Source organism: Anabrus simplex, chromosome 8 (assembly GCF_040414725.1).
Source record: "Anabrus simplex isolate iqAnaSimp1 chromosome 8, ASM4041472v1, whole genome shotgun sequence".
NCBI lineage: Eukaryota > Metazoa > Arthropoda > Insecta > Orthoptera > Tettigoniidae > Anabrus > Anabrus simplex.
Genome location: NC_090272.1, coordinates 228,303,265 through 228,325,578, shown reverse-complemented (window position 1 = coordinate 228,325,578; position 22,314 = coordinate 228,303,265). Strand labels below are relative to the sequence as shown.

Below are 22,314 nucleotides of genomic sequence, written 5' to 3'. Positions count from 1 at the left end.
TGACGACTAGATAAAATATTCCTACCAAAGTCGTACCAAATCGCAATCAGATCGGAGACTTACAGATGAAAGGGTTTCCTTGCGAGACCTAATGGAGACTTGAACACTCAAGATTTTCAAAGTACAGAGACACCTCACGAAAATACAGACTCTGAGCGAGTCACAACTCAAAGTTTTATACATACGGAAGTCCTGAAATACAGCAGCAACCTCCAGACAATGCTCCTGATAGTGAGGAGAAAACCGGCAGACCTCTGCGTGTTCGAAGAGCAGCGCGCTACCTCGAAGACTGACTGTACTTAATAAATGGGGTGAAATTGTTATGACGTCATGAACTAGCTTCTTTTTAATTAGATATCCTTGAATTTAGGCTGTCGATTATAATTGTTAGTACTTCTTTGAAATATCAAGTTATTACATTACGAATCAAACCATGACGACATTGCTGTAATTTCAGAAACTCCAATTCTCTTAGCAACACAACAGATCACAACCATTCTACTAGCAGCTGCTTAAGAAATCCTAGTTTCACTGAAAAAGTGTACTGGGGAAGTGCAGAGTCAACTATATACTGCTTGAATTTATTGAGTTAGAGAATGTGTTCAAACGCTGAAACCGCTATCAAATTATTTTAGGTTAGGATTTGAAGATTCCTATATCTACTTATTGTAAAAGAAAGTAACTCGCTCCTAAATTTTCATCCCCACAAACGCTATATTCTGTTCCGGATGGTATGGGACGATGTCCAGGTCATTACATTATGGTAAATGGGACCCCGCACCACTGGCGCGAGCAGGATATCATCGCAATCGCTACTTCAGTTTCCTTGACTGAATGGTCAGCGTTCTGGTCTTCGGTTCAGAGAGCACTTGGTTCAATGCCCGGCCGGGAATTCTTCTGATTCGGGAACTGGTGTTTGTGTTTGTCTCAATACCCTTCTCTTCACACAACACACCGCACCACTAAACACAGCAGAAAGACGGCAACAGCGAACACACTCCCTCAGCAAGGACATCCGACTGTAAAATCGGGCAAAATCTAAATCATGTACGACCCCCAACATTGGGAAAAACCCAAGAAGAAGAAGAAGAAGAAGAAAAGAAGAAGAGGAGGACTTCGGTCTACCGACTGCTCGGTATCGCCCCGGTAAATAGTTGGATCCATTTTTGGCGGGAAAAGTTTGACTCTTGGCTGTCACCCTTGATGAAGACTAAGGTTATTTATTTAGCGTGAGGATTTTAGTGCGGAGAGTGTCCAAGGACATATCTGGTTCATCCCTGGACGAGCTGCGCATCTACGCATGTAGGGAGAAGGTGAAAACCGGTGTCGGCACATAGCCTTCTCCAGTTGAAGAACACCAAAGGGGATGCTCAAGGTTTAACGTCCCCATCCGACGGACGAATCACCACCAGCGTCATATACTTTCACTCCTTATAAACACTGAATTGAAACCAGGCTTTTGGAACGAAATCTAGTGATTTGACACGTTATACCACCACCTCTCCTACCCTGCCGGCCAATACTCTGTCATCTTGCATTCGGAAGATAGTGGGTTTAAATCCCCTGTCGACAGCCCTGAAGATGGTTTTCCGTGGTTTCCCATGTTCACACTAGGCTGTACCTTAATCAAGGTCACAGTCGATTCCTTCGCACTCATAGCCCGTTCATTACCTATCTGTCTCAGCGAGACGTGAAACTTTCTTAATCTGATGATTAAATTTTACCCACCAACGGCATTCGAACCGGCTAACCACGTTTTCAGACCATATTGAGTTGAGACTTTAACTATTATTTCTACCAGGAGGGCAAAGACGAAAGTGAACCGCAGTACCTGTAAATATTTTAGCAGAGTTCGTTCCTCGATAAAATCAGTATGCCATATCTGTGTAAAAATGTTTATAATTTGATATTTTAAAATAAATGCGTCAGTGTTTAAGTTCTTATTTTAGTCGAAATAAGAAACACTTGGGTCCATGAGACCATCTTCTGTGCCAAATTTTTATCGTGTCTGTGTGTGTGAAGCTTTACACAGACCAGAGCACAACAATCGGTTGATATATTCTTGAAACTTTGTTGCAATCATTAGAGTAAGAGGCACAATGGGTGTCATGGATGCATCCAACTTGGTGCGATGGGTGATCGCTTCTACATGTAGTAAATGTTGTTTATTGTATGTCCAAATTTGTGTTTATGTTGTGTTTCTAGAAAGTGATCACGAGTTCTTGATCGACAAAACCGCTATAAACGAGAGTCCATATAAAACACACGGTAAGTGTAATTTTCTGAATATTACAAGTAGAATTTGAACTAGTAGAAGCTCATACACCATTTAACCTTCTTTCTCAAATTCTATTGGAACGTGACTTACCGACTTCACCGTCACAGTCTACTAGTCGTTTGCCTCTGTTCCCATGGTAACCGAGCTCAGTGGTATGTAACGGTGTTTTATGTCAACTCCGTTTTGACGATTTCGACACGTTAAAGGTTTCTTATAGGACAGAAGTCTTACACCCCGATGTCGCGGAAGATAGTTATGAGCTGATGGACGTTAAAAATAACTAATTAAAATTAATTTATTCATTCACGTATTATTTCAAGATGGTCTATAGCATAGGTGGGCGATGAGAGACCCTCGAACCTTGAGCTAGCGGGAAGAGCCGAGAGAAGCTCACTTCTAAGAGTTCGTGATGTAAAGACTAGATGGTGATATATGGAGTCAAGGCGTACGCAAAGCCAGAGCAATGTACCTAGCCCATTGTGTTATGTATCGTACAGTTAGTTTGTCGTTCATTGTTATGCTGTTTTCCTAAACAAGCTTTTATGTTGTCCTGCAGTATTTCTATGAGTACAGGTAGCAGTCGAAGGAGTATTTAGTTATCACTTATCCAAATAATTTTGTTTCCTACACATAACCTAATGAAATTAACACGTATTTACTTAGCAGATTTCGTTCTTATATACATGTTTTTCTCAATCAATCAATCAATCAATCAATCAATCAATCAATACTGATCTGCATTTAGGGCAGTCGCCCAGGTGGCAGATTCCCTATCTGTTGCTTTCCTAGCCTTTTTCGAAATGATTTCAAAGAAATTGGAAATTTATTGAACATCTCCCTTGGTAAGTTATTCGCCATAATCTAATGCACCGAATAGAACGAGACATTAGGCACAATCAAACTGTTAAAGGCTTAAATCTGTTTAGATACGCGCCACTTTACTAGTTGTAACTGAGAGCCGCGCAAACAGCTGCTAGGCTGTGTTCTGCTCCTTCACTAGTTGTAACTGAGAGCCGTGCAAGCAGCTGCTAGGCTGTACTCTGCTCCTTCACTAGTTGTAACTGAGAGTCGTGCAAGCACCTGCTAGGCTGTACTCTGCTCCTTCACTAGTTGTAACTGAGAGCCGTGCAAGCAGCTGCTAGGCTGTACTCTGCTCCTCCACTAGTTGTGACTGAGAGTCGTGCAAGCACCTGCTAGGCAGTACTCTGCTCCTTCACTAGTTGTAACTGAGAGTCGTGCAAGCACCTGCTAGGCTGTACTCTGCTCCTTCACTAGTTGTAACTGAGAGCCGTGCAAGGAGCTGCTAGGCTGTAGTCTGTTCTTTCACTAGTTGTAACAGAGAGCCGCGCAAGCAGCTGCTAAGCTGTATTCTGCTCCTTCACTAGTTGTATCTGAGAGCCGTGCAAGCAGCTGCTAGGCTGTACTCTGCTCCTCCACTAGTAGTAACTCAGAGCCGTGGAAGGAGCTGCTAGGCTGTATTCTGCTCCTTCACTAGTTGTAACTGAGAGCCGTGCAAGAAGCTGCCAGGCTGTACTCTGCTCCTTTACCTGCCTGACCTAGAGCGCTTTTCATTGAGCAGAATTGTGCCCACCTTTGGCCTATAGAGTAACAGGGGTGCGATAGAGCACATGTTTGAGAAACAAATACCTAATATTATACTTGTATACGCAAATCTTACTAATGAAAACCAAGTGAGTTGGCAGTATACTAGAGCAGTTCCCGCACTGAAGTCTGACTTACAGTATTTAGATTTGAACACTCTTATTATTGAGCAATTCACTGTTGTTATCAACTTATACCTAACGTGCCACAGATAAATGTCGACCTGTTGAGGGTAATCAAGTTCACCTACTTGGGGGTTACCTAGTGAAGACTGGGATCCTTCTTTAGAAATTGGATACCGCACAGAGCGAATAAGAAACACCTTCGTTAAAATGCTACGCAGTCACGACATCAGCCTAAACTTGAAGAAGAAAATAGTGAGGTGTTACGTCTACTCCACATTATTTACGGTGTCGAAGCTTTGGCATTAACCGATGCCACTGATAAGAACTCCAAGCCTTCGAAATATGGATCTACAAGTTCCTGCAAAGATCACGTGGATCCCTTCGACGTATGGGCTGTCAGCCTGAACTCGTGGTTACTGTTAAGAAGAGGAAACTGCAGTATCTAGGCCATATAATGCGGAACGAACACCACTACCGCCTCTTGCACTCTTCTTGCAAGGAAAGATCAATTAGAGAAGAGGACCTGGAAGGACGGGGACGACTTATTGCTTGGATAACACCCCGAGGAGCTCTTCAGGGCTGTCGTATCGAAAGATAACATGGTCATGATGATCGCCGCCATAAAACACAGAGAAGAAGAGGAAAGTATAACCGAGCTCGATAGCTGCAGTCCCTTAAGTGCGGCCAGTATCCAGTATTCGGGAGATAGTAGGTTCGAACCCCACTGTCGGCAGCCCTGAAAATGGTTTTCCGTGGTTTCCCATTTTCACACCAGGCAAATGCTGGGGCTGTACCTTAATTAAGGCCACGGCCGCTTCCTTCCCACTCCTAGCCCTTTCCTGTCCCATCGTTGCCGTAAGACCTATCTGTGTCGGTGCAACGTAAAACAACTAGCAAAAAAAGAGTATATATTTCTCTGACACATCCTTCATTATTAGTACTTCGTAAATGATTTAATAAGTAACCAAATAGTGATGAAACACACGAGGTCTCAGCAGTAAATAAAAGAATCTCTCACGACACCAATTCAAGCCGCAAGCTAACAGGAGAAATATTTGACGTGGAGAAAGTGACGCGAATGAGCTCCTAGACCTCATTTTGAAAGAATAAACATGACGTTATGTAACACTCCTCTGCACTACAAGCTGTGGTGTTATCGTCCCGGAAGGAATTCCTCTTGACCACCGATAGCATGGGATTCGATAGGAAGGCGGAGTTTCTGTAAGTGTTACTCGAGTCTTCACCTGATTACGTCTTTTGACGAAACTCGGGCAATAAGAGCTGTAAATCATCGTCTTAACCTTTTCCAAATTTCTTGTGGTTGATAGGATTGTTGATTTGGCTCAGTTTTAGAGCTGGATGCCCTTCCTGACACCAAGCCCTATGTAGAGGACTGTATTTGTGGTGGTAGGTAGTGTGGTATATGCGTATTAAGATAATAAAGATCTAGTTCCAGAGCTAGAGGACTTAACCAGACATGGTTAAAATCACCGGCTCGGACGGGAATCGAATCCAGGCATTCTGAAGCGAAGGACAATACATGAACCATCCAGCCAAGGAGGAGGACACAATGTTCGCATATTATGTATAACAATTTATGTTAATCTTCTGCCCTTCGTTATCTTTCAACTAAACGGTAACAGATGACCTTATTTGTGCCGGAGTAGCAAATCTCTGCGATATCAAAGTTGAAGAGACAGATAATGCTGAATTTTCGGTTTTCGCTGAACAAACGTTGGACTTGTCATGAGCTAACTAGATTGTAGAATGCGCATACAGTAGTCAGTGGGTCTTAAGATGGATTACGACACGGTCGTTGACAGCCTCGGGCTGTACTTAAGGTAAGCTAAGCCACGTGTCATAACTCATCAAAACCGTATTTGTGCGCAATAGAATATAGAATAGAATATATTTATCATCTACATGGCAACCGAATTACAGATGATGTAATAGAACATTAAATAACTGCAATAAGAGAACATGTACACATACGTACAAATGTACAAATGTACATCTTCACACATTTTCTACAGATTTTACGTACTAGAGTATTCACACAAAATTTACACAATTATCACGTTCACACCACTCGCATATTTGCTTGAAGTCTTTTAGTAGATAGTCTCCATCACTGTCTTCTATGACTCTGTATAGTTTGAAGTCGTCAGCGTACAAGAGACATTCGCTGCTCTGGAACGACTGAAGTAATGTCATTTAGAAACAAAACAAACAGAACAGGCCCTAACAGCAATCCCTACGGGACGCCAAATGAAGGTTGGTAGGGGTTAGAGAGTAAACCCTTGGACCTGAGAAAACATGGGAAGAGTACAAGAAAATAGTAATTGGGCTGAATTACATTTACCTGAGACATATTTTACTCAGTTACAAACTACTTTTTCAATAAGTATTCAGTAAAATTATAATTACTTTACAGAACGTCAGTCTTCGGGAAACCACTATTTTTTTCGCATTGTGCTGGAAATATAAGAGTTTGGAAAGAAAAAAGATATTTTGGTGTTTTTAACGCAGAGACGTTAAGTGGCTATCGTCACTAATAAGAGGTTTGGAACTTCAAAATGAGTTTTTCCATAATTTTTATTTTAGTAAGTGACTAATTTCAAATATTTTGCTATTTACTTTACAAAATAATTGGTTCTTGCTGAGCCTCGACCTCTTGGTGGGGGGGGGGAGTACATCTTTCTATTTGTTGAAATGATGGTTTACAGGGGCACGAATACCCGTGTTTAATTTTAAGAACATCCTCAGAAGCGCCGGATATCTACTTATAAATATATATATCTAGCATTTGTACCCGTTCTTCGCACGGAAATGTGCAGTGGATTACATGATTCCCTCAGGAATTTATGCGAAGTAACATGGTTCCAATCACACGTTTAGTGCGACATGTTAACATGATACGTGGCATTAACATTAAATATGATGCAGTTCATCAAAGTCGAGGGAGAATGAGGACGATTTCCGAATTTATTGTACGGCAGAGTTCCTAGTCTGAAGATGTGCGATATTCTCCGTGGTTCTCAGGTCGCGCATTATTGTATATGACCACTGGCATGGCGCTCTGATGTTGATGATACCTCCCTTAATATCTGCCCTATCGAAAAGAGTAAAATGGCTCTTTAGTTTTTCCCGTTACCCACCTTGAAGTGACATGCACGGTATGTCCCACGGGACTTGGACTAAAAATACAATTTTTTGTAATCTTCTTTCTTTCTTTCTTTCTTTCTTTCTTTCTTTCTTTCTTTCTTTCTTTCTTAATCTGCTTACCCTCTAGGGTTGGTTTTTCCCGCGGACTCAGCGAGGGATCCCACCTCTAACGCCTCAAGGGCAGTGTCCTGGAGCGTGAAACATTGGGTCGGGGATACAACTGGGGAGGATGACCAGTACCTCGCCCAGGCGGCCTCACCTGCTATGCTGAACAGGGGCATTGGTGGGTGATGGGAATATTGGAAGGGATAGACAAGGAAGAGGGAAGGAAGCGGCCGTGGCCTTAAGTTAGGTACCATCCCGACATTTGCCTGGAGGAGAAGTGGGAAACCACGGAAAACCACTTCCAGGATAGCTGAGGTGGGAATCGAACCCACTTCTACTCAGTTGACCTCCCGAGGCATCCAGCCCTCGTGCCACTTTTCAAATTTCGTAGCAGAACCGGGAATCGAACGCGGGCCTCCGGGGGTGGCAGCTAATCACACTAACCACTACACCACATAGGTGGACCTTTTTGTGATCATCTGCGTTATACGTACAGGGCAGAAAGGAACGGAAATAATATGTTCCTAAACGTTTGTTGTCCATGGATAGGCCTAATGTTAACGAAAATATCTGAGAATAATATTTCTATAAATACCAACTCCATGTTATTACCATGGCATCATACGCACCTGAGTGAGTAGATCCCGAATACATAGTTTGGTTAAAGTCCACCAGTTTTCGACTGTCAGGAATAGACAGACACCAAAGGGAAAAGTTCTACCTTATGTTTCTTCGGTGTTCAGTTACATTAGGTAGAGTTAATTTTTAAGCCGAGCCAAATATTATACATCCTCTGATTTTCTCCTGTTTTGAAAAGCAAAGCAAAGTCATTTCCGTACAGCCCACGAAGGCCCTTGGAGCGGTGCAAGGTAAAGGCTTCCACTATCCGTAACCTCGCCACTTGAGGGGTTGAGTGGTTAGCCATACGCCCGGCCGCCTTTGCCCCCAGGAATTAACCTGGTACTCATTTTTGGTGTAGGCTGAGTGAACCTCAGGGCCACCTCCGGAAGTGGAAATCTCGTTTCTTAAATTTTGACGACTTCCTGACGTGGATTCGAACCCACGTCCTTCCGGCTAACCGAGCACGCCTTTATCCGCCTCAGCCAGGCAGCCCCTTTTCTCCTGTTATGGATCCTTCAAATACCTATAGGTGTGCGAGGGTGTCCGTCACTGGCTGCAAAGCATGAAGCCCGTAGTAATTTTCTCAGTCATTTGAAGAGTAAGTTAAGCGAAGTTATGTACACTGACTGACAGAGCAAATGCAACACCAAGAAGGAGTGGTCAGAACTTTATGCCAATTGCAGGGTAGACTGACGTCACTGAGGTATGCTCATGATGTGAAATGCGCCGCTGTGCTGCGCACGTAGCGAACGATAAATGGGACACGGCGTTGGCGAATGGCCCACTTCGTACCGTGATTTCTCAGCCGACAGTCATTGTAGAACGTGTTGTCGTGTGCCACAGGACACGTGTATAGCTAAGAATGCCAGGCCGCCGTCAACGGAGGCATTTCCAGCAGACAGACGACTTTACGAGGGGTATGGTGATCGGGCTGAGAAGGGCAGGTTGGTCGCTTCGTCAAATCGCAGCCGATACCCATAGGGATGTGTCCACGGTGCAGCGCCTGTGGCGAAGATGGTTGGCGCAGGGACATGTGGCACGTGCGAGGGGTCCAGGCGCAGCCCGAGTGACGTCAGCACGCGAGGATCGGCGCATCCGCCGCCAAGCGGTGGCAGCCCCGCACGCCACGTCAACCGCCATTCTTCAGCATGTGCAAGACACCCTGGCTGTTCCAATATCGACCAGAACAATTTCCCGTCGATTGGTTGAAGGAGGCCTGCACTCCCGGCGTCCGCTCAGAAGACTACTATTGACTCCACAGCATAGACGTGCACGCCTGGCATGGTGCCGGGCTAGAGCGACTTGGATGAGGGAATGGCGGAACGTCGTGTTCTCCGATGAGTCACGCTTCTGTTCTGTCAGTGATAGTCACCGCAGACGAGTGTGGCGTCGGCGTGGAGAACGGTCAAATCCGGCAGTAACTGTGGAGCGCCCTACCGCTAGACAACGCGGCATCATGGTTTGGGGCGCTATTGCGTATGATTCCACGTCACCTCTAGTGCGTATTCAAGGCACGTTAAATGCCCACCGCTACGTGCAGCATGTGCTGCGGCCGGTGGCACTCCCGTACCTTCAGGGGCTGCCCAATGCTCTGTTTCAGCAGAATAATGCCCGCCCACACACTGCTCTCATCTCCCAACAGGCTCTACGAGGTGTACAGATGCTTCCGTGGCCAGCGTACTCTCCGGATCTCTCACCAATCGAACACGTGTGGGATCTCATTGGACGCCGTTTGCAAACTCTGCCCCAGCCTCGTACGGACGACCAACTGTGGCAAATGGTTGACAGAGAATGGAGAACCATCCCTCAGGACACCATCCGCACTCTTATTGACTCTGTACCTCGACGTGTTTCTGCGTGCATCGCCGCTTGCGGTGGTCCTACATCCTACTGAGTCGATGTCGTGCGCATTGTGTAACCTGCATATCGGTTTGAAATAAACATCAATTATTCGTCCGTGCCGTCTCTGTTTTTTCCCCAACTTTCATCCCTTTCGAACCACTCCTCCTTGGTGTTGCATTTGCTCTGTCAGTCAGTGTACATAACAAAAATTATTTGAAATGAAGGGGCGTTTCACGAAGTCTACAGATTTTACATACCCCTAGGTATAATCAATAGTGTAAGAGAAAATAGAAAAACATTCTTCTGGTCTTCCTATAAACCTCCAGTCCATTCAGTGATTTTAAATACCTTTATATCGAAACCTGCTCCTGGATGAGTATACTCTAAATATGAAGTTTGGTCGAGATCTATTCAGCCGTTTACTCGTGATGGTAGTACGAACACAGACAAATAAACAAACGAGCAAACACGGCAGCTAAACACTACTGATACGATCTTGAGTTGAGCTAAAACGACTAAATATATCAAAATATAGCGAAATAAATGACGGTACAAACAGCGGACTCCCTATAACATTATTTGGAAGATAAGAGTTTTGTCTGTGCATTGCTCATTTTTTTTTTTTTTTTTTTTTTTTTTGTTATTTGCTTTACGTCGCACCGTCACAGATAGGTCTTATGGCGACGATGGGGCAGCAAGGGGCTAGGAGTGGGAAGGAAGCGGCCGTGGCAGCCCCAGCATTTGCCTGGTGTGAAAATGGGAAACCACGGAAAACCATCTTCAGGGCTGCCGACAGTGGGGTTCGAACCCACGATCTCTCGAATACTGGATACTGGCCGCACTCTAGCGACTGCATTGCTCATTAAAACAATATTTCTGTATCGGCTATGTCCACAGTAAGAAGGAAATGCAATTTTTAATTTTCTGTGATGTCTGTGTCTGTCTGTACGCACATCACGAGAGAATGGATGAACAGAATTTAATGAAAACCGGTGTGCAACATTGGAGAATAAGGCATTATAATTTAGGCTGTAAACAATTTTACTCACGCTGGGTGAAATGGTAGTTTAGGGGGAGGCGTAGAATGTAGTTTTCCAGTAGCGTTGTCATTAATGGTCCCATCGATAAATACTACATAAAAAAGTTGTATAGAATACAATTTCCCGCCCGCCTCTGTGGTGTAGTGGTTAGTGTGATTAACTGCCACCCCCGGAGGCCCGGGTTCGATTCCCGGCTTTGCCACGAAATTTGAAAAGTGGTACGAGGGGTGGAACGGGGTCCACTCAGCCTCGGGAGGTCAACTGAGTAGAGGGGGGTTCGATTCCCTCCTCAGCCATCCTCGAAGCGGTTTTCCGTGGTTTCCCACTTCTCCTCCATGCAAATGCCGCTTCTTTCCCTCTTCCTTGTCTATCCCTTCCAAACTTCCCATCCCCCCACCAGACCCCTGTTCAGCATAACAGGTGAGGTCGCCTGGGCGAGGTACTGGTCATCCTCCCCAGTTGTATCCCCCGACCCAGAGTCTGAAGCTCCAGGACACTGCCCTTGAGGAGGTAGAGGTGGGATCTCTCGCCGAGTCCGAGGGAAACACCGTCCCTGGAGGGTAAACAGATTACGAACGAACGATTTCCCGATCATTTATGCCGCATGCAGTTTTGCCGTACCAGCTGTTTGTTACTTACTCCACGTGAACGCCGAGCATTGCTAACATGGAAGTACTGTTCAGTCGTGGTGGTGCTTTTGTCATGGTTGTCTTCAGGTGAAAAAGCACATGTTCGTGAGCTCATATCGGCAAGGAAAATTGCAAACTTTTTTTTTTTTTTTTTTTTTTTTGCTATTTACTTTACGTCGCACCGACACAGACAGGTCTTATGGTGACGATGGGATAGGAAAGGGCTAGAACTGGGAAAGGAAGCGGCCGTTGCCTTAATTAAAGTACAGCCCCAGCATTTGCCTGGTGTGAAAATGATAAACCACGGAAAAAAAACATCTTCAGGGCTGCTGACAGTGGGGTTCGAACCCACTATGTCCCGGATGCAAGCTCACAGCTGCGCGCCCCTAACTGCACAAATTGTAAACATGGCTATCGAAATGGATAATACAGAAGGTAGCACTGACCATTGGGGAGGGAAGAATGAAAGCAGTGTTGTTTGCAGATGATCTACGAATACGGTTAAACAGTGAGAGTGAAGTGGGGGAACAGGTAAATTTATGGGAGGAAGTTGTGTCATCCTATGGAATTAAGTTCTCAGCACAAAAGAGTGAAGTGCTGGTAACGACACGAAACAAGAAAGAAGCGTATAACGGCATGGCAATAGGAGGGGAGCAGTTAAAATGAGCTGAAAGCTTTTACCTGAGAAGTGTAATTGAAGAAAATGGAGGAAGCAGGATGGAAATCAGTGAAAGAGAAGATATAGCAGATATCCTGGATTTACGAGGCCAAATGGATTGTATTGCGATTGACCTATCTAAGGCATTCGATAGGGTAGATCATGGAATGACTACTGGCAAGAATGAGTGCAATTGGACTTGACAAAAGAGTGACTGAATGGGTGGCTCTGTTTCTAGAAAATAGAACTCAGAGAATTAGAGTAGGCGAAGCTTTATCTGACCCTGTAATAATTAAGAGGGGAATTCCTCAAGGCAGTATTAGTGGACCTTTATGTTTTCTTATATATATCAATGATATGAGTAAAGAAGTGGAATGAGGGATAAGGCTGTTTGCAGATGATGTTATTCTGTACAGAGTAATAAATAAGTTACAAGATTGTGAGCGGCTGCAGGGTGACCTCGATAATGTTGTGAGATGGACGGTGGGCAATGGTATGATGATAAACGGGGTAAAAAGTCAAGTTGTTGGTTTCACAGTTTTAATTACTGCGTTGATGGGGTGAAAGTTCCTTTTGGGATCATTGTAAGTACCTAGGTGTTAATATAAGAAAAGGCCATCATTGGAGTAATCACATAAATATGATTGTTAATAAAGGGTACAGATCTCTGCACATGGTTATGAGGGTATTTAGGGGTTGTAGTAAGGATGTAAAGGAGAGGGCATATAAGTCCCTGGTAAGACCCCAACTAGAGTATGGTTGCAGTGTATGGGACCCTCACCAGGATTACTTGATTCAAGAACTGGAAAAAATACAAAGAAAAGCAGTTAGATTTGTTCTGGGTGATTTCCGACAAAAGATTAGCGTTACAAAAATGTTGCAAAGTTTGGGCTGGGAAGACTTGGGAGAAAGAAGATGAGCTGCTCGATTAAGTGGTATGTTCCGAGCTGTCAGTGGAGAGATGGCCTGGGAGGACACCAATAGACGAATAAGTTTGAGTGGTATCTTTAAAAGTAGGAAAGATCACAATATGAAGATAAAGTTGGAATTCAAGAGGACAAACTGGAGCAAATATTCGTTTATAGGAAGGGGAGTTAGGGATTGGAATAACTTACCAAGGAAAATGTTCAATAATTTTCCAATTTCCTTGCGATCTTTTAAGAAAAGGCGAGGAAAACAACAGATAGGGAATCTGCCACCTGGGCGACTGCCCTAAATGCAGATCAGTAGTGATTGATTGTTTTGATTGATTGGTGTGCAAATGGATTCTTTAAGAGTGTGGGAGGATTGATATGGAGCAGGGATGTAATTTTGTGTCAATTTTGATGTATGGATCAAAAACGTGGGTGATGAAACAGAGGGATAAAAGTAGAATACAAGCAGTGGAAATTAAGTTTCAAAGGTGCCGGAAAGGTTTGACAAGAATGGGCAGAGTAAGAAATGAGAGAGTTCGGAAAATGGCAAATGAGGTGCCCCTACAGGAAAGGATAGGAAAATCACGGCTGCAGTGGTATGGACATGTTAAGTGAATGGGAGAAGAGAGGATACCAAGAAAGATGTTAGAAATGGAGTTGAAGGGAAGGAGACCTGGAGAAAGACCGAGACACAGATGGCTGAAAGGTGTAAAGAAGAGTATCAAAGCAAGAGGAGGGAACTGGACGACAGTGTGAGAAGAGAAGTGGTGGAGGGAGAGGCTTATGTTCCAAGCAGACCCAGCCTGTGGTTGGAAACTATTCCAGATGATGATGAGTATCGACATGGAGAAAGGAACGTAACGAACGGAGGAAGAAGGACTAAGATAACAGAAAAAAACAAAAAACAACAACTAGATTTAAAGGCCGGAACCCGATACTTGACCTTTTATACGGGAAGGAAGGGATCAACTCAAGATCAGCAATGACACAAAACAATATGAAACAGCAAAGGGCCACAGAGAGCAAGGAACAAAGTTCGTCACGACAAGCCGCTGACAGGGAGAGAGGTATGTCGACTTATGTGCCTCAGAATCTGGGGAACAACATGAGGGATGGAAAAAAATCATGTACATGGTAGTTTCAGGATAAGTCTCTTGAAGTACTGGAGAGGTAAGAAAGTCCGGCACTTGTTCTGCTGCAGTAGAGCAGAAAAGTTATCTCCATCGCTTCCATGCGATCTACTGTACCCTATGTACAATGTAACGATTACAATCTAACTTCAATGAGTCAATTACAAGTAAAAATTAATAAAAGTAATCGTTACAATTTATTCCAATACGTTTACTCAGTCATTTCCCAACTCTCAAGGTAAAGGACACTACATCACAACAGGTATACAAATAATGTTTTTTTTTCTACGTTTCTTTCACGTGCATTGTTTTGTAAATGAAATGTTTCAGATTATTCCTTTACTAAATCATTGAAACATTTTACGCCTTTTTTACCACCCGCTTCTCAAATTTTGATTTTTCCCACTTGTTTAGAAGTTTGGTATATTTTATACAGTTTTCCACTAATATAAAAGGCAGAAAACAAAATTAGCAAAGTACTATGTAGAACAGAACTTATAAGCTTTCGAGTTTGCGAAATAAAAAAGAGCATTTAGAGCACTAAATGCCTGTACGTAATGGCATGAAAATGGATAATTTTGCCGGGCTCAGCGGCTCAGACTGTCTGAGCCCAACTTGGCAGGTTCGATTCTGGCTCAGTCCGCTGGCATTTGAAAGTGCTAAAATACGTCATCCCCATGTCGGTAGATTTAACAGCACGCAAAAGAACTCCCGCGGGACAAAATTTCGGCACCTCAATGTATCCGTAAACCGTAAGAGTAGTTAGTGATACGTAAAATCATTCTTCCTTTAATAAATCATCGAAACATTCTCTATGTCTTTTTACCAACCGTAATTTCTTAGTTATCTGTCTTTCAGGTATCTTTTTGCGGGTCTTTTCTCAATTATCTGGGTGTCAGCACTTTGTATAGATATAGCCCAGTTTGACGGCCGGATGTCATTCCTGACGCCAACCCTATGAGGAGTGATGTATTCACTATTACGTGTTTCTGAGGTGGTTGTTAGTGTGAGTTCTACAGGGCGAGTTGGCCGTGCGGTTAGGGCGCGCAGCTGTCAGCTTGCATCCGGGAGATGGTGGTTTCGATCCCCACTGTCGGCAACCCTGAAGATGGTTTTCTGTGCTTTCCCCATTTTCTTGCCAGGCAAATGCTAGGGTTGTGCCTTAATTAAGGCGACGACCGCTTCCTTCCCACTCCTAGGCCTTTCCTATCCCATCGTTGCCAAAAGACCTTTCTGTGTCGGTGCGACATAAAACAAATTGTAAAAAAAAGTGTGATGTCTTGTATATAAATGATTTATTTTAAGACACGCACACACCGCAATCCAACCTGACGTCTTCTGAACAAACGGCCACCATGTTGACCATTCATGCAAACAGCAGGACATCTGACTTTCAAGGTATGATCAAATAATAATAATAATAATAATAATAATAATAATAATAATAATAATAATAATAATAATAATAATAATAATAATAATAATAATAATAATAATAATGTAATATATTTTTATTTCGTTTCGGTGTTTTCAAAATTCGTACGTTCGTCATCACCAGAAGGTTTCTTTCCTAGCTGCATGTTAAGTGTCATACTCCCATAACGTGTGTACACCTCGCACACCGTCACGCATTATCATCTGGTTTTCTCCACATTCTTTCCATTCTTCAGCTCTGTTCTATTCTATCCTGCTGTCTTTTGTTGCATTTAATTATTTAATAAGTTTTTATTAGTTTCTACGTATTGCTTGTACCACATTCTTCCCTGATTCGTCTGATGTCCTCTGTCATACTTCTCACGCGCATGGGGTGATGGAACATCTTAATTGGAGCTTAATGTTGTCAGCTCCCGCCTGGAGCGCTGTGCCAGCATACAGTGAGCCGCCTGGTGGCGAACGAGCGTACCACTACATCTCTAACGGTAAAGCGTTCTTAAATTCAAACCCTCATTATTGTAGTATTCCTCGTCAACAACCCCCTGTGGGTGGGGGAAGTAGAATAACACCAACGGTATCCCCTGCCTGTCGTAAGAGGTGACTAAAAGGGGCCTCAGCGGCTCTGAACTTTGGAGAGTGGGTTGGCGACCACGGGGCCCTCAGCTGAGTCCTGGACTTGCTTCCACTTACTTGTGCCAGGCTCCTCGCTTTCATCTATCCTATCCGACCTCCCTTGGTCAACTCTTGTTCTTTTCAGAACCCGACGGTATTAGAACACTCGAGGGCTAGGGAGTCTTTCATCTTCATGCCCTTCGTGGCCCTTGTCTTCCTTTGGTCGATACCTGCGTTTTTCGAAGTGTCGGAGCCCTTCCTTTTTTTCTCTCTGGTTAGAGTTATATAGAGTATGGTTGCCTAGTTGTACTTCCTCTTAAAACAATAATCACCACCACCACCTCGTGTGCAGTCGAGATTTTCTTCTGAAGACATGGAACAAAGTTATCTGAGAAACGCAAAGCGTTTCACCTTGTTTTCTTAACATGGCATAAGCCCAAAAGCCCACATCATGTCTACAAGTACGAGCCGTGAAAGCATTATTATTATTATTATTATTATTATTATTATTATTATTATTATTATTATTATTATTATTATTAACATTTAGAAGATAATCATTCCATTCTTTCCTTTTCAACTTGGGCCTATTCTATAGTATTAATCTTCTCTACATGCATATCACAGGTACTCGGCAGATTTTCCCCACAATCTTACTTTCAATTTCAGTCCTTGTTTCGATGATTTTGTACTTATTCGTCAGTCAATTCCTTTGTTTGGTTACATTTCTTTTCAACGCATGCCATTATTTTTATACTCTAATCAACAGTTAATCACTTCCATTGCGTATGCTGCATCATACAATATTGCAGAATCAAAACAGGTTTACCTGCCTATCTTTCTATTTATTTTTATATTACTGTATATAGAATCACTATTCTGCCTACATTTCACAGCAATATTGAGAAAACGACAAAGTTTCAACTGGTGAAATTGGGTCTACCTCATTCTTACCTCTCATTTACAGTTTTTAAATGGTGTCAGTTTTTCCCTTTGTCTTCAATAAATGAAACTCAAACTGATAACCCTCTGTAAAGAACCAGAGAAACAAGGAAATGCCATTTGGTCCTTGTTTCAATGACGGTGAAATCCTGACATTCACCTCCCCGAGGTAGAGTGGGGGCAACGACTGCATATAAAAATATTTTACATGCAGGCGGCTAAGGAATGAAGGGACCGATTATCTCCCGGTATGAGGAGATCCCCTCTACCAAGTGCCAACAGTCTCTTTGAGAGTGGATGAGCGGGTATAGGTAAGGGCACTCTGGGGACAAGAAATTGTTCCCAAAGGTGGAGGAACCAGTTTGGTCAACGGCATTAGGATGCAGAAGGCAACGGGAAACCACTGCATTAATGATCCTGAGAGATATTCCAATAAATTCACATGGCATGGCTGCAACGTCAAGATCAGAGCTGGCCGTGTGGATCGTCTACCCCCATTTGGAGACGACTGAAGAAGAAGAAGAAGAAGAAGAAGAAGAAGAAGAAGAAGAAGAAACTGATAACGATTCATGTACAGTGGAACCTCGATATCTCGAATCACCACGGGAGCTAAATTTTATTTCGAATTATCGAAATTTCTAGAAATAGAGAATACCGTTTTTGAGCATGTATAGCACATAATTGAATCATATGTATCTACGGGTTTATAATGAAAACATTCTTTTAACAGTACTTAAAAATATACAAATAAACTCTATTTTACGGCATCACTTTAATTAAAACCGTTATGATAGTAACTTTTAGAAGATGGGATACAGTACATACAGTCGTGAAACAAGACACATACCTCCGTTAACACCTTAGGAAAAAAAAAGTCCATTAGTCTCTTCTGCTTGTTACTGTTAACCTTTCCTCCCTTTAGGTTGAAACTTCTCGTCAATACCACGCAGCCGGGATTCGTAAATGGAGCTTATCATCCGCGACTTCGGGGATTGCTTTCGTACGTGACCGGTAATTAATTCACACCCGAGAAATAGCGAGGCTTTGCCGATTTTACAATCACTAAAAGTTTTAGTTTTTTCGGTTCCCGTCATATTAGCTCCCAGCATCATTATAACCCTTTTTTTTACTAAGTAACAAGTCTTGTTAGCTGTTCCTCACAAACCACAAATGCCGTATTGCACAGTTAATGTTGTACAACATTCGAGTTACAAAGTAGTTTTTGCTTCGAGAAACGGAGAAATTCGTGTAACCAAATTTCGAGTAATAGAGAAATAAATACACGTGAAAAATAGGACAGACGGCCAGGAAATGTAAGTACTTCGAGATACTGAAAATTCGAGTATCGAGGTGTGTGAATCTAACGAATCGTTTTCGAGAGATATGCGTACGGTATTGAATTTGGAGTCGACAAGTGTAGAATTCAGTGAATCGAAAGTGGAGAAACTGACTCAGGACCCATCAAACTAGCACGAAGGAGATAATCAGTTCTCTAGAGTATTATGAGACGAGTTCTCTTTGATAAAAGAGCCTTCTACATGTCTCTCTGTGATGGCGTTGCTTGTGCCAGGCTCCTCACTTTCATCTATCCTATGCGACCTTCCTTCGTCAACTTTTGTTCTTTTCAGACTCCGACGCTAATTAGGTTCCGAGGGCTAGGGAGTCTCATTTTCACGTCCTTCGTGGACTTTGGTAGATGTATTCATTTTTCGAAGTGTCGGATCGCTTCTCTTTTTTCCCTCTGATTAGTGTTATATAGAGAATGGTTGCCAAGCTGTACTTCCTCTTTGAGCAATAATCACCACCACCACCACATCAGTCATGGCGATCTATCAACGCTTCTCATCACAGCCTATCGCGACACAGACTTTGTATCGCTAATTTTCTGACGCAAATTTTCAGATGAACCCCACCCATAAGAAACATTTACGTCAAATACAACGAACCTCTCAGGTGCACGATTTTAGTACTTTTAAGAGAAAAATACGTTTCTTTCAGAGAATTTATTGTGCCATATTCGCCATGTTGACGCGCACAGTTCCATCTACTGACATGACTTCGAACTGCACCAGACTGAGTTCTTTCGCCTTCCACAACGATTCTGAGAAACCGACGTCTCGAAGGCTGATGTTGGCGACAGATAAAGTTTACACGAACAATAGAACGATCATCGTATTTCAACAGTTTAGTGGAAAACACAGTCTTTGAGCGAAAATAATAAATAATCGTCACCATCCTGACGTATACAACGGTACTTCTGTAATTCCGCCTATAAGGGCGAGACGGAATTCTTATCGCTAAGATTGGGGAATTACATACATATAACAAGCTTTGGTTGTTGACTATTTCGTTGCAGGCATTTCCATTTTAGATACGGGTAAGGGACACATTTTGTATATTTGGTTCTCTTTCGATAAAATGCCTCTTATTCAGACAGGTGAAGTTGTCATTTTATTGCATGTGGCAATCAACCAATGAAATGAAATGGCGTATGGCTTTCAGTGCCGGGAGTGTCCGAGGACAAGTTCGGCTCGCCAGATGCAGGTCTTTTGATTTGACACCCGTAGGCAACCTGCGCGTCGTGATAAGGATGAAATTATAATGAAGACGACACATACACCCAGCCCCCGTGTCAGCGAAATTAACCAATTATGGTTACCGGGATCCCGGTGGCAAAAGGCCAGCACGCTAACCATTTAGCCATGTAGCCGGACATCAACCAATGACATGAGTTAGCAAGTTCTGCTCGCTTTGAAGTTGGAGTTGCCACTGTGATACCAGAGTCGAAGCCATGTTGCTTGGACTGGATCATTAGGGAGCGGTTTGCGTTTGCTCTCTATGTATAGTACGCGAACCTTTTCTTGAGCCCTAGTTTCCATTCAACACTATGGAGCTCAGGGCTCAAGAAAAGGTTCGCGTACTATATATTATTGTTGTGAAGACTGTACTAAAAAGGGGAATCGTACATTATGATTTGAATTTACGCCACTGAAATGTTAAAATGAGTAGGAAACAATGAAGGGAAACTAATTCAAAAAATTACACATAAATGATACGAAACAAAAAAGTGTAATAAGCTGTGCAAGTTTTGAACTACTTCAAACTACACTAGTTCAAACTTCATGGCCAGAAGAATAGACTGTATATCTAGATCGTTTCCGAACTCTATTCAGTCGAGTTTCAAATAGGTTATTCTATTTTTTTGGCCAAAAGTATTTTTAAACTAAAGAAAGTGAATGGCTTCTAAACTTGGCAATGGGGAAATGATATCGAGACTCCTCAAAATCAGATTTCATATTGAACACAATTTCTTCTTCGGATCCAAGCGAGAATTCCAATTACTCGAAGGTAGCAATTTTATGAGCAGCATTGCCATCAACCAACAAGATCTGTATATTTTGGAAGAAACGTATATTAGTACTAGTTCCGCAGATTGCGATTATGTTTATCAAGTAGTACATTATCCTGTAGAATTTTTGGACTCTCTTCGTCCTTCAGAAATTCCACCTTACAAGTCAGAAGTTCAACGAGTCGTAATTCTTCTTCGCCATTTAAATGTCAGAGCTGGTTGTGCAACGAGATTTACTGTACTGAAGAGAGAAGTATGGTTTATGCAGAAATTCTGTCCATCTAGTCCTACCTACTCTTGTGAAAACTGGATCCATAGACGTTAAAGTACATCTATCTACAATTATACCGTAAATGATTTATAAGGAAATAATATAATATCTGTTCTGATTGCATACAAGTGAAATGTATATAACATGTGAAGTGCAATTTTTATTTATAAGATACAGTACATTAACATGTACACTTTTAACATTTTCAGTCACTTTTCAAACAGCAAATTCGACTGTTGAAGGCAGGCTCTCATACCAGTTCCTTGTATATAGCCATGATGTATCTCCCTTGTGTTAATTTTGAGGTTTCAGTATGTGATTATATATATTTTAATTATTCAAGTTCATTAATTAAACATGCATTGTTACATGAAGTTGTCTTAATTACGCGCCAAGGTCATATGGGTATGAGATCACAGATCCTGTCAAGGTCACAAAACTACAAGGTGATTCATTGTTGTTGTTGTTTTTGAGTCATCAGTCCATAGACTGGTTTGATGCAGCTTTCCATGCCACCCCATCCTGTGCTAACCTTTGCATTTTTGCATAATTACTACATCCTATATCTGCTATAATCTGCTTGCCACACTCGTACCTTGATCTGCTCGTACCGTTCTTACCGCTCACACTTCCCTCAAAAACTAACCGTACAAGTCTTGGGTGTCTTAAGATGTGCCCTATCATTCTATCTCTTCTTCTCGTCAAATTTAGCAAAATCGATCTCTTCTCACTAATTCAATTCAGTATCTCTTCATTCGTGATTCTACCTACCCATCACACCCTCAGCATTCTTTTTCCATGTTTCCCTGCCATACAATGCCACATTCAAGACGAAAGTCTTCAAAAACACCCTTCTAATTCCTGTGGTGAACAAATTTCTTTTCTTAAAAAAGGTCTTCCTTGCTTGTGCTAGTCTGCATTTTATGTTCTCCTTACTTCCGTCATCATTAGTTATTTTACTACCCAAGTAACAATATTCATCTACTTCCTTTAAGACGTCATTTCCTAATCTAATATTTCCTGCATCACCTGACTTTGTTCGGCCGCACTTCATTACTTGTGTTCTGGACTTAATTTTGTTCACCTTTTATTCCTCCTCCAAGAGTCTGGCCATACCATTCAGCAATTTCTCCAGATCGTTTGCAGAGTCAGATAAAATAACAATATCATCGACAAATCTCAGGGTTTTTTAAAACCCCTGACCCGGCCAGGAATCGAACCCGGGGTCGCCGGGTGACAGGCGGACGCGTTGCCCCCTACACCCCGGGGCCGGACATCTTAAATGGTAAAGGAGTCGTAAATTTATCACACATCTCGTATTGTAAATTATTCCGATCGCTAATTCCCCTTCGTGTACGCGAGTATTTGCCCTAATATGTACTCTGTAATTCCAAACTTTTATCTTCATGTGATCTTGCCTAAATTTAACAATTCCATTCGAGCTTATTCCGTGTCATTTACTATGGGCGATTTTGACAAAAGGGTAGTGTTCCGAAAATGTTGCAAAATTTGACCTGGGAAAACTTGGGAGTAAGGAGACGAGATGCTCGAGTAAGCGGTATGTTCCGAGCTGTCAGTGGAGAGATGGCTTGGAATT

General features: G+C 42.6%; 1 pseudogene; it reads left to right on the top strand.

The window, feature by feature from the left end:
• Positions 1 to 5,728: 5,728 nt before the first annotated feature.
• Positions 5,729 to 22,314, top strand: part of LOC136879028 (glutathione peroxidase-like) — a 240,772-nt pseudogene continuing 224,186 nt past the window's right edge.